General features: G+C 46.1%; 1 long non-coding RNA gene across 1 annotated transcript; it reads right to left on the bottom strand.

Moving 5' to 3' along the window:
• Positions 1-12,113: 12,113 nt before the first annotated feature.
• On the bottom strand, positions 12,114-12,308 carry LOC135824682 (uncharacterized). Its single transcript, XR_010554916.1, has 2 exons — positions 12,233-12,308; positions 12,114-12,188 (listed from the first exon to the last, which is right to left on the bottom strand). It is a non-coding gene; the product is annotated as an uncharacterized LOC135824682 (long non-coding RNA).
• Positions 12,309-13,115: the final 807 nt, after the last annotated feature.

Below are 13,115 nucleotides of genomic sequence, written 5' to 3'. Positions count from 1 at the left end.
AAAGAGGCAACCATTGTGTTTGTGGGGGGGGGGGAGGGGGTAACTGATAGACCATAACAAAGAGAGAAGACGTTGTCGACAAAAGAAAATAATGATCGAGATAACAAAGGAGAAAGACAGACAATGTACTAGTAGGGACTCTCGGGGAGCCTGTGCCGGGGAGGCGGGACTAGCAACGCCGACCTAGGGTCTCGGCGTCAGCGCTATCCAGCGCACCATGGACGGGATTACGAAACACATGTCAATAGATAAGTGAGGGGAGGGAGTTGATTGTGGATATATGGGGTGTTACAGCGAGTCTGTAGCCCAATACCAGCGGCTTTGGCGTAGGCGCTGATGCACCTTGCCCTTGAACGACTGCAGGGACGTCAGGCGTGTCGGAGATTGCAGCACAGTTGGGGATAAGTATTAGTTGTTCCACTCGTCAATGATGCTGCAGGGAAAGCAGCGTCGCACGTAATCCGGAGAGGAAGCCGGGAGGACGTTCTTTAGCCGAGACTCGTGGCGCACCGAGTGGTCGGACCGAGTTCGAGGACATGTTGGTGGAGGAAGCTGTGGGGGGACCAGCGACGTTAGGTGCGGTGGCCCTGCCAAACACAGTTTATGACATGGGTAAAGCACAGTCAGCACGTTTCCTCAGTAAATCAAAGCAAACCATTCAACAAACAACAAAACAAAAATAATAAAAATGGATCCGGTTTGAATAGTGAAACAATAAATAAAACAGTCCATGTGTTTCCTTGTTTGTAAGACGGAATGCCCAAAAAAATAATGAAATACAATACATGTACTTCGTGAGTTGTGTTCCCCTGCCGTGATTGGTGCTGCACCGAGCTAGTTTGCTGTGAAAGTGTAACTATTGTTAATATACATGTGCATTTCAATACAATACAGTAGTTTTCGGTCTTTTTATATCCTCTCTCACTTTTCTCTCACGCTATCCGTGCATCTCTATCGTTCTGTCCTTCTCTACTTCAGTTTCTACTTTCTATGTTAACTCTCTGATTCTGCCTTTTTTCGCTCCTACCGTTAATTAAAAGGAATGGGTTTGCTCCCCTCACTGACACTGGAGCTAGCGCTATTTCGCCGACTTGACTTGACGCTTGACTTACTCACGACTGCTATCGATCCAGACCACGCGCGAAGTCCATCGAGCCTTCGACGCGGCAAACCTGCTAGACAGCACCACTCCCTGCTCAATACACAGTGTTTCGGGGAATTCACCCCTCATCAGTTGAGCTTGAGTAGGCTGAAGAGCACCACATATTGCTATCCGGCCACAAACATCACCAGTGGTACAAACTCATAGAGACGCTCCGTTTCCAGCGCGACAAACACCTCGGGAATAGCACATAGCAGCGTGAGTCAGTGTCGCTCCTGGACGGTGAGAACAGACGTCGAGCACTCTCGGTCACTCAGAATGTTGTCACCTTCAAATCGGCTAGTTGCAAGAACGCGTTGGACACTACGATGACCCGACTTGTAAATTTGAGATCCATTTTTTTCTGCTCGTCTTGACCCTGCCTCCCCTCATTGCTACTTCCATTTTCGTATTTCTATTTTCATTTATTTTTCTCTTCATTTCTGACTCCTCTTACTGGTTGTCATCGCTTCCATAATATTGGGCAGAACTGCCCGTTTGCCTTGCGATGTAAAATAAATAAACAACAACAACAACAACACAACACTAAGTTTTGACAACAGTATCAAGTCAAGTCGGCGGAATAGCGCGACCTCCTGCGTGGGAGCAAACCCATTCCTAAAAATCATCCCCGAAATCCCAACCACTATTTCCTACTATCGTTACAAGCAGGTTTACTAACAAGTTTACAAAGACTTTATATGGCACGTTTTTGGCACACTCCTCTCCCTATTATCAAAAATTTAATGTGTTCTCTCGGTCATTCAACACCATTCCTGATCAAGGTATGGACTTTCCAAAACATAAATTCCAGAATTCCTATCGAGTCTTGTTTCTGTAGTGCAGCGCAGAAATAACATCCACGTGGTTAGCCAGGGTGACCTGGACACTTTTTTTTATTTTTGAAATTGGTCTACTGCAAGCAATGGTGCTGAGAGGAATAACCAGGTCGTGACTGTGGATATGTAGATCCTACTTCACTTTGCAGCTCAGGGTCATAAAATCTAGGCAGACTTCGATAAGCAAAGCAAATTGTTGTCGCCATTAAAGTGGAACTGGCGTTACAAGTTTCGTGGATATTTGTTCTATGACTAATGTACATGTATTAGGGAGAATGAAGTTAGTTGAAGACATCACTGCAGCCGTGCTTATGGTTGATAAATATGGTGGTAAAGACACACCTGGCAATATGGCGGTAAACACAGAGAAGGAGAGCTCTGTGCCAGAACTTTGCAGCTTAGAGAGCGTGTGTGGGCACGCGTGTGTGCGGGTTACCGCCATGTTGCCAGGTGTGTCTTTACCATCATATTTATCAACTAATGTTTTAGTGCCTTAAGGTGTCATCAATAACATCCTGTAAGAATGACACGTGTTATGCTACCCTGTATTACGAAATTATCACACTGGGCCCGTTGCCTTTCGCCTCTGCCGGAAACGCCGTCAATTCTCACCACGGCATACCGCTATGCGCAGTGTGTTTAGATAAAATGCTGGCCAAGCCTCGTGCTTCTTACATATCTACCACACGCAACCTAGCGAGAGAGTATCTCCTCAGATCTTCGCTTGCGACTTGCTTGCTATCAACGTTTCATGATGTTACTGAAACTGCGTCGCCGTCTTCGCTGGCCGCGCGCTGGCGCACAGGATTCAGGCAGCGACAGTACGAATGGTGATGCCTCAGCTGAGACGATACAGTCATCCAGCCATCCGCAGGACTCCGGCACCGACAGTGGGACTGGCGACGCTGCAGCTGAGACGGTGCCTTCATCCAGACGACCGCAGGAATCAGACGGCAACAGAGATGATGCTTCAGTTGAGACGGCGCCATCATCCAGCCAACAGCAGATATTTTTCGGAGCGGAGAGAAAGAAGAGGACGAGCAAGATTGGCCGCTCGGATCACGCCCGCCTACTGGTAGAAGAGAAGTGTCCTGTAACGGATACCACTAGTGTCCAAGCTAGCTCAAAGGGTGGCTATTTCGTCTACCGGATTCCCCCCTTGGACCTGGACGGCTGTCAAGGCACCGAGCCGGCTACTGAAGGACGAGTGGGCAATGACGCTCGTGGCACACCTGATAGCGGTATGTGTAGTATTCCATTGAAGACCAGCAATGTGCCCAGCTGTGAAGGCTCCATCACCGGGCCAGGGCCGGCTACTGAAGAACGAATGGACAATGACGCTCATAGCACATCTGATGGCGGGGACCATAGTGATTCATTGGAGACCAGCAATTTGTCCAGCTGTGAAGGCTCCATCACCGGGCCAGGGCCGGCTACTGAAGAACAAGTGGGCAATGACGCTCATGGCACACCTGATGGCAGTGAACGTAGTGACTCATTGGAGACCAGCAATGCGTCCCACTGCGAAGGTTTGGAGTCCAAGCGCGGCGATGGCGCTCAGGGCACACTTGAAAGCGGTCACAGTATCAATACATTGAAGATGAGGAAGGTGTCTAGAGGAAAAGCCAATGAAGTCAGTCAAATTTATCTGGTGCCTTCGCCTGAGTGCTGGGAATCGACTGAGAGCCTAATTGGCGATCTCTACGCCACTGAAAACGCCCGGCCACTTTGGCGGTGTGCTCCGACTGACGTCATCACCGAGCTATTTGCCGATCAAGCGAACCAGCCGGCTGTTTTGTTCACTGCGAATGCAGCCCTGTTGTTCCTCCTTGTGGAGCAGTCTGAACTAATTGACCACGTGATGTACGACTGCAGAGAAGAGATCACCGAGCTATATCGGCGATGGATCAGTATGGGACTAGTACCACAGCTGGCGCGAGCCTCCGTTCTCGAGCATGATGGCATCAGGGCCGTTGTTATGGCTACGGGGCGCGTAGAACACATTCCAGGTGCTTTCGTACAATTCTTCCATATGGAAAAGGAGGAGGTGTCTCTGTGCTGGAAAATAGTCCGGTCAGAAATGTATTGTACCAGAATCGGTAATGTGCGATAATATCGGATGTACCAAGAACAAAGCTTGTTCTAAACAGTTTTACATTCCTCTTTGCTTCGTGATGTACAACCGCAGAGAAGCATTTCAGGTGCTTTCGTACAATTCTTCTATGTGGGAAATGAGGAGATGTCTCTTTGCTGGAAAATAGTTCGGTCAGAAAGGTACTGTTCCAGAATCGGAGTAATGTGCGATAATATCGGATGTACAAAGAACAAAGCTTGCTCCAAACAGTTTTGTCTTCATCAATGTACTAGACATTCCTCTTTGCTTCTAAAAATTCTTGTCCTCTGAAAACCCCTTTTCAATTGCTGTTGTCTTCCTTTCCTCGCCTGTCTCAGACAGACGGATGGACAGCGACATGGCCTATCTGTCTGTCTGTCTTTCTCTTTCCATCGTCTATCTCTGTATGTCGCTGGCTGTGTCTCTCTATGTCTGTTTACCTCTTTCTGTGTGTTTCTCACTGCTCATCTACACGACATGTATCTGGTTCGCTCTGCCTGTCTCTCACTACTCACCTACATGACATGTATATGTATCTAGGTTTTCCTGCTACTGACTACATACATATCAATATGTTGATAGTCTATCACATGTATACGGCATATCTTGACGGTCTGTTCCCTTTGACTGCATAGTTGGTATATACGTTCTTTTAACAGTTTCATTCACATGCATAGTAAACAGCAGCAAAGCATTTGAAATAGGATTTCAAAATTGGAATGTGCACATGTGTGCATGATCGTACTCAAATTTCCTTTCTTGCTACCTAGTGTGCTGTTCACTGGCGACGATACAGTGAAATTCAGTCGATGCACTCGTGTACGCGCCGGGCGTTGCGCAGCCCTAGACCTGCGGACACTGGGATTCGAAATGGTGCAAGGCGCAAACTTGAGTGCCGCGACTGGATTTCATTGAGCCGCCGGACTGGACATGCTTCATTTAGTGTAGTCTACGTGTGCACTGTCCTATGGTAAGAATTATTGTCTGCAAAGCCAGTTTTTTTTTTTTTTTTGCTTTTTTATCATGAGGACAAAAACAAACAGCTGCTGAGCAGGGGCTGCACTGGGGAGCAGTGATGGTGAGGTACCAGGGGCTCCACCGACCAAAGGTCTCAGCTTCAATGCCACAAGCACGCACCAGGAAAAAGGAACAGAAATGTAAAGCAAAGCTAGATCTAGCTATGGGGAAGTAGAATGGGTAAAAGTACCGGTAGGTGTTTAGAAAAATAAAACAAGATGAAAAGAGATTGTAAATTATAAATTATCCGTGTTTGGACTGATGTACAATGTACATGTCAACTTCATCAACCAAAACTTATGAACTTTTCCAATAGATTTGATACGAAATTCACACAAAGAAGTGTAAAGAAAACAAGCTAAAAAACAGAAAAATAATAATGCACCCATTTTGATAATCCAGGGGATGGATCCCGCCTGGTAAAAGAATAAACTGAGAAAAGAAAAGAATCATAACAAGCTTTTATGTACAATGTAAACTCCATTTCTCACTCCGATAAAGGTGTTGCTTGTGTGAGGAAACGACAATTGCCATTATTATCAAGGTACAGTAGAATCATGTAGACAGATTACACCACTGCATGTTGAACACAAGACGTTTTTCATTTGTCCAATATTGTATCGCAAAAACGTTTCAATCAGTTTGAATATGAGTTAGGTACAAGTATTTGCAAAGTTTTCAATTTATTCCGGATTGTTATTTTTCTCTCACTTCATCCACTTTTGGTTGGCTCCTTCTTTTCCTTTTTATCTCCTTATAATCAGATTTTTTGGCCTTTTTATAGTAATACATTGACCTGTTGAGCCAATGAGGTAAAATTACATTCCATACAATACGATACAATACAATAATACAAAAATGTCCTTACCTTTATAGTGTGCTTGTGCTTAACTGTTGTTGACTGTCGAATGCTTGGTTGCCTGTGGAGCACTTTACATAACTTTACAGTCTCCTATAATACGCATCCTGTCCAACGGCAAAAGAGGCTGCAGATTTAGTTTTTTTGCCTGTTATAAGCAAAGACTACTGGTCTTCAGCAACTTGGGTCTCCTGTAATACGCATCCTGTCTATGCTTTCGTAATGCTAACATAATGCTCGGGATGGCACTCGCTGCAGATCTTCCCAAACCTGTCCAGACTATCACTCACATTAAGACTGCTGCAATGTTCATCGTTCCCAAGCGCGTTAAAAAATGCCAAATGTTTAAAAAAAGCCAAATCACTTCTTACTCTTGGTTATAATTATTAATAGACCAATCCCTTTGTCTGGATTCGTGAAAAGGGCAACGCGTGCAAGAACATGTAACAGTAAGCTCGTGTTAAGTGAATGGTTTTGTATTTAGTTGGTATATGGCAGCTTATGGGACAGAGAGACTTTTGCTCCCCGAGCTTGTGTATGTAAATAGTGTTTTACGTTGACCATGACGACTCACTTTGAATTACAGAACGGCTGCTCCAATACGAACTCTAAAAACAGAAAAATAATAATGGCTACAACTCCCAACCATACCACAACGAACTGATCTGCTACATCATTGTGTTGCAAACAGTTTCCATCTGCTCGAACAACATTCATGATGAGCTAGGCAAAAAAGCATAGAGCCATGAGCGAAAGAAATAAACTTTCTCTTTGCATTCGAGGGTAAAACCACACCGCGTCTACCACATGACAAAAAAAGTATAGGGACATGACAAAAAAAGCATGGGGATGTTATAAATTTTTCATTTCTCCTTTTTTTTTAGACATAACCTAGGATTCGAACCCGCACTATCGCCCTGCGCTGCATGCATTCCCCCGATACACTTCTTACATACCCATTCTTCCAAGTAATAGTTTCTCCACGATATGATCTTGCATTTGAAAGCACTATTTTAATGTCGATTGTGACCAGCTGTCTTTGATGATACGGGACGGAACAGGTACAGGATAGCGCCAGGCATGCCGACGGCACAAATACACACCTTGATGAAACGGGACTGCTGTGTGGACCCTGGCTAGCGACAGATGTTACTGAGGTAACGTCTTCTGCATAGCTACGGGAATAATTAATTTACTTTACTCCAGAATTCAACGCGAAATCAAACCGATCATGCTTCTTCACTGCTTGTTCGTCTAAAGTGAGATGCACGCAGTTTCCTCTGTTTCTCCATCTATCTGCATACCGGTATGTACACGTGCGTTTGTGTATCCATGGTGTGTGTTTCCTAATAACTTTATTAGGATGACCCAAAGGCGAATCGCCTATCGAGAGGTTCACCGCGTTTGAATGGTTGTGGTGTGACAAAGCAAAGAGGCGATCATTGTGTGTGTGGGGGGGGGGGAGGGTGGAGTTTCGAACTATGCACATACTTGTCACAGAACCTCTAAAATACGACTCTTTTTCGAAATGGGACCCCGCAGTAACAGTGAAGGGATAATTGTATGTATATGACCAAGGATAAGGTATACCGGACAAAGTTGGCATTTTTGGGAGCAACGGATTGGGAAGTATAACAATATTGAATAAGTCCGAATGAGCAACAGAAACCATCAAAAAGAAGGTATAAAGCAACAGCAAAAGAAGGTATTCGAGAAACACCCAATTTTCTAAAAAGAAGAAAAAAGAAAGAGAAAAATAGTGAATGCAGTCTCACACATTGAAAAACATGAGATGGAAACCACGAAAAAGCCGCGATCAAATAGACCCCACCCTAACATTTTTTTACAGAATGCACCTCCTACTGATAGACCATAACAAAGAGAGGAGAAGAAGAAGAAGACAAAAGAAAACAATGATCGAGACAACAAAGGAGAAAGACAGACAATGTACTAGTAGGGGCTCTCAGGGAGCCTGTGCCGGTGAGGCGGGACTAGCAATGCCGACCTAGGGTCTCGGCGTTAGCGCTATCCAGCGCACCATGGACGGAATTACGAAACACATGTCAATAGATAAGTGAGAGGGAGGGAGTTGATTGTCGATATATGGGGTGTTACAGCGAGTCTGTAGCCCAATATCAGCGGCTTTGGCGTAGGTGCTGATACACCTTGCCCTTGAACGACTGGAGGGACGTCAGGCGTGGCCGAGACTGCAGCACAGTTGAGGGCAAGTTGTTCCACTCGTCAATGATGCTGTAGGGAAAGCAGCGTCGCACGTAATCCGGAGAGGAAGCTGGGAGGACGTTCTTTAGCTGAGACTCGTGGCGCACGGAGTGGTCGGACCGAGTTCAAGGATATGTTGGTGGAGGAAGCTGTGGGGGGACCAGCGACGTTACTTGCGGTGGCCCTGCCAGACACATCAGTTTATAACATGGATAAAGCACAGTCAGCACGTTTCCACGGTAAATCAAAGCAAACCACTCAACAGACAACAAAACAAAAATAATAAAAATGGATCCGGTTTGAATAGTGAAACAAAATAATTTAATAAAACAGTCCATGTGAAAAGAACTTTTGTTTCCTTGTTTGTAAGACGGAATGCCCAAAAAATAATGAAATACAATACATGTACAATACAATACAATACAGTAGTTTTCGGTATTTTTATATCCTCTCTCTTTTCTCTCACGCTATCTGTGCATCTCTATCGTTCTGTCCTTCTCTACTTCAGTTTCTACTTTCTATGTTAACTTTTAATAGTATCTGATTCTGCCTTTTTCCGATCCTACCGTTACAAGGAATGGGTTTGCTCCCCTCACTGGACACTGGAGCTAGCGCTATTCCGCCTAATTGACGCTTGACTGACTCACGACTGCCATCCAGACCACACGAGAAGTCCATCGAGCCTTCGACGCGGCAAACCTGCTAGAAAGCACCACTCCCTGCTCAATACAGTGTTTCGGGGAGTTCACCCCTCATCAGTTGAGCTTGAGTAGGCTGAAGAGCACCACATATTGCTATCCAGGCACAAACATCACCAGTGGTACAAACTTATAGCGACGCTCCGTTTCCAGCGCGACAAACACCTCGGGAATAGCACATAGCAGCGTGAGTCAGTGTCGCTCCTGGACGGTGAGAACGGACGTCGAGGACCCTCGGTCACTCAGAATGTTGTCACCTTCAAATCGTCTAGTCGCAAGCCCGCGTTGGGCACAGCACCAAGTGTTGACAACAGTATCAAGTCAAGTCTGCGGAATAGCGCGAGCTCCTGCGTGGGGAGCAAACCCATTCCTAAAAATCATCCCCGAAATCCCAACCACTATTTCCCACTATCGTTACAAGTAGGTTAACTAAGCCTTTATGGCACGTTTTGCATCACTCCTCTCCCCTATCAACTGTGTTCTCTAGGTCATTCAACACCATTCCTGATCAAGGTTTGGACTTTCCAAAACATAAATTCCAGAATTCCTATCGAGTCTTGTTTCTGTAGTGCAGCGCAGAAATAACATCCACGTGGTTAGCCAGGGTGACCTGGACACCTTTTTTTATTTTTGAAATTGGTCTACTGCAAGCAATGGTGCTGAGAGGAATAACCAGGTCGTGACTGTGGATGTGTAGATCCTACTTCACTTTGCAGCTCAGGGTCATAAAATCTAGGCAGACTTCGATAAGCAAAGCAAATTGTTGTCGCCATTAAAGTGGAACTGGCGTTACAAGTTTCGTGGATATTTGTTCTATGACTAATGTACATGTATTAGTGAGAGTGAAGTTAGTTGAAGACATCACTGCAGCTGTGCTTATGGTTGATAAATAATATGGTGGTAAAGACACACCTGGCAATATGACGGTAAACACAGAGAAGGAGAGCTCTGTGCCCGAACTTTGCAGCTTAGAGAGCGTGTGTGGGCAGGCGTGTGTGCGGTTTACCGCCATATTGCCAGGTGTGTCTTTACCATCATATTTATCAACTAATGTTTTAGTGCCTTAAGGTGTCATCAATAACATCCAGTAAGAATGACACGTGTTATGCTACCCTGTATTACGAAATTATCACACTGGGCCCGTTGCCTTTCGCCTCTGCCGGAAACGCCGTCAATTCTCACCACGGCATACCGCTATGCGCAGTGTGTTTAGATAAAATGCTGGCCAAGCCTCGTGCTTCTTACATATCTACCACACGCAACCTAGCGAGAGAGTATCTCCTCAGATCTTCGCTTGCGACTTGCTTGCTATCAACGTTTCATGATGTTACTGAAACTGCGTCGCCGTCTTCGCTGGCCGCGCGCTGGCGCACAGGATTCAGGCAGCGACAGTACGAATGGTGATGCCTCAGCTGAGACGATACAGTCATCCAGCCATCCGCAGGACTCCGGCACCGACAGTGGGACTGGCGACGCTGCAGCTGAGACGGTGCCTTCATCCAGACGACCGCAGGAATCAGACGGCAACAGAGATGATGCTTCAGTTGAGACGGCGCCATCATCCAGCCAACAGCAGATATTTTTCGGAGCGGAGAGAAAGAAGAGGACGAGCAAGATTGGCCGCTCGGATCACGCCCGCCTACTGGTAGAAGAGAAGTGTCCTGTAACGGATACCACTGGTGTCCAAGCTAGCTCAAAGGGTGGCTATTTCGTCTACCGGATTCCCCCCTTGGACCTGGACGGCTGTCAAGGCACCGAGCCGGCTACTGAAGGACGAGTGGGCAATGACGCTCGTGGCACACCTGATAGCGGTGTGTATAGTAATCCATTGAAAACCAGCAATATGTCCAGCTGTGAAGGCTCCATCACCGGGCCAGGGCCGGCTACTGAAGAACGAATGGACAATGACGCTCATAGCACATCTGATGGCGGGGACCATAGTGATTCATTGGAGACCAGCAATTTGTCCAGCTGTGAAGGCTCCATCACCGGGCCAGGGCCGGCTACTGAAGAACGAGTGGGCAATGACGCTCATGGCACACCTGATGGCAGTGAACGTAGTGACTCATTGGAGACCAGCAATGCGTCCCACTGTGAAGGTTTGGAGTCCAAGCGCGGCGATGGCGCTCAGGGCACACTTGAAAGCGGTCACAGTATCAATAATTCATTGACGATGAGGAAGGTGTCTAGAGGAAAAGCCAATGAAGTCAGTCAAATTTATCTGGTGCCTTCGCCTGAGTGCTGGGAATCGACTGAGAGCCTAATTGGCGATCTCTACGCCACTGAAAACGCCCGGCCACTTTGGCGGTGTGCTCCGACTGACGTCATCGCCGATCTATTTGCCGATCAAGCGAACCAGCCGGCTGTTTTGTTCACTGCGAATGCAGCCCTGTTGTTTCTCCTTGTGGAGCAGTCTGAACTAATTGACCACGTGATGTACGACTGCAGAGAAGCGATCACCGAGCTATATCGGCGATGGATCAGTATGGGACAAGTGCCAAAGCTGGCGCGAGCCTCCGTTCTCGAGCATGATGGTATCAGGGCCGTTGTTATGGCTACGGGGCGCATAGATCACATTCCAGGTGCTTTCGTACAATTCTTCCATATGGAAAAGGAGGAGGTGTCTCTGTGTTGGAAAATAATCCGGTCAGAAATGTATTGTACAAGAATCGGTAATGTGCGATAATATCGGATGTACCAAGAACAAAGCTTGTTCTAAACAGTTTTGTTAATCAATGTACGATACATTCCTCTTTGCTTCGTGATGTACGACCGCAGAGAAGCATTCCAGGTGCTTTCGTACAATTCTTCTATGTGGGAAATGAGTAGATGTCTCTTTGCTGGAAAATAGTTCGGTCAGAAAGTTACTGTTCCAGAATCGGAGTAATGTGCGATAATATCGGATGAACAAAGAACAAAGCTTGCTCCAAACAGTTTAGTCTTCATCAATGTACTAGACATTCCTCTTTGCTTCTAAAATTCTTGTCCTCTGAAAACCCCTTTTCAATTGCTGTTGTCTTCCTTTCCTCGCCTGTCTCAGACAGACGGATGGACAGCGACATGGCCTATCTGTCTGTCTGTCTTTCTCTCTCCCTCGTCTATCGCTGTATGTCGCTGGCTGTGTCCCTCTATGTCTGTTTCCCTCTTTCTGTGTGTCTCTCACTGCTCATCTACATGACATGTATCTGGTTCGCTCTGCCTGTCTCTCACTGCCTGGCTCTGCCTGTCTCTGCCTGTCTCTGCCTGTCTCTCACTGCCTGGCTCTGCCTGGCTCTGCCTGTCTCTCACTGCCTGGCTCTGCCTGGCTCTGCCTGTCTCTCACTGCCTGTCTCTGCCTGTCTCTGCCTGTCTCTCACTGCATATCCACATGACATGTATATGTATCTAGGTTTTCCTGCTACTGACTACATACATATCAATAATATATGTTGATAGTCTATTACATGTATACGGCATATCTTGATGGTCTGTTCCCTATGACTGCATAGTTGGTATATACGTTCTTTTAACAGTTTCATTCACATGCATAGTAAACAGCAGCAAAGCATTTGAAATAGGATTTCAAAATTGGAATGTGCACATGTGTGCATGATCGTACTCAAATTTCCTTTCTTGCTACCTAGTGTGCTTTAACTGGCGACGATACAGTGAAATTCAGTCGATGCACTCGTGTACGCGCCGGGCGTTGCGCAGCCCTAGACCTGCGGACACTGGGATTCGAAATGGTGCAAGGCGCAAACTTGAGTGCCGCGACTGGATTTCATTGAGCCGCCGGACTGGACATGCTTCATTTAGTGTAGTCTACGTGTGCACGGTCCTATGGTAAGAATTATTGTCTGCGAAGCCAGTTTTTTTTTGTTTTTTGCTTTTTTATTATGAGGACAAAAACAAACAGCTGCTGAGCAGGGGCTGCACTGGGGAGCAGTGATGGTGAGGTACCAGGGGCTCCACCGACCAAAGGTCTCAGCTTCAATGCCACAAGCACGCACCAGGAAAAAGGAACAGAAATGTAAAGCAAAGCTAGATCTAGCTATGGGGAAGTAGAATGGGTAAAAGTACCGGTAGGTGTTTAGAAATATAAAACAAGATGAAAAGAGATTGTAAATTATAAATTATCCGTGTTTGGACTGATGTACAATGTACATGTCAACTTCATCAACCAAAACTTAGGAACTTTTTCAATAGATCTGATACGAAATTCGCACAAAGAAGTGTAAAGAAAACAAGC

The sequence above is a fragment of the Sycon ciliatum genome, chromosome 9, assembly GCF_964019385.1.
Source record: "Sycon ciliatum chromosome 9, ocSycCili1.1, whole genome shotgun sequence".
NCBI lineage: Eukaryota > Metazoa > Porifera > Calcarea > Leucosolenida > Sycettidae > Sycon > Sycon ciliatum.
This window is presented reverse-complemented; position numbering and strand designations above follow the sequence as displayed.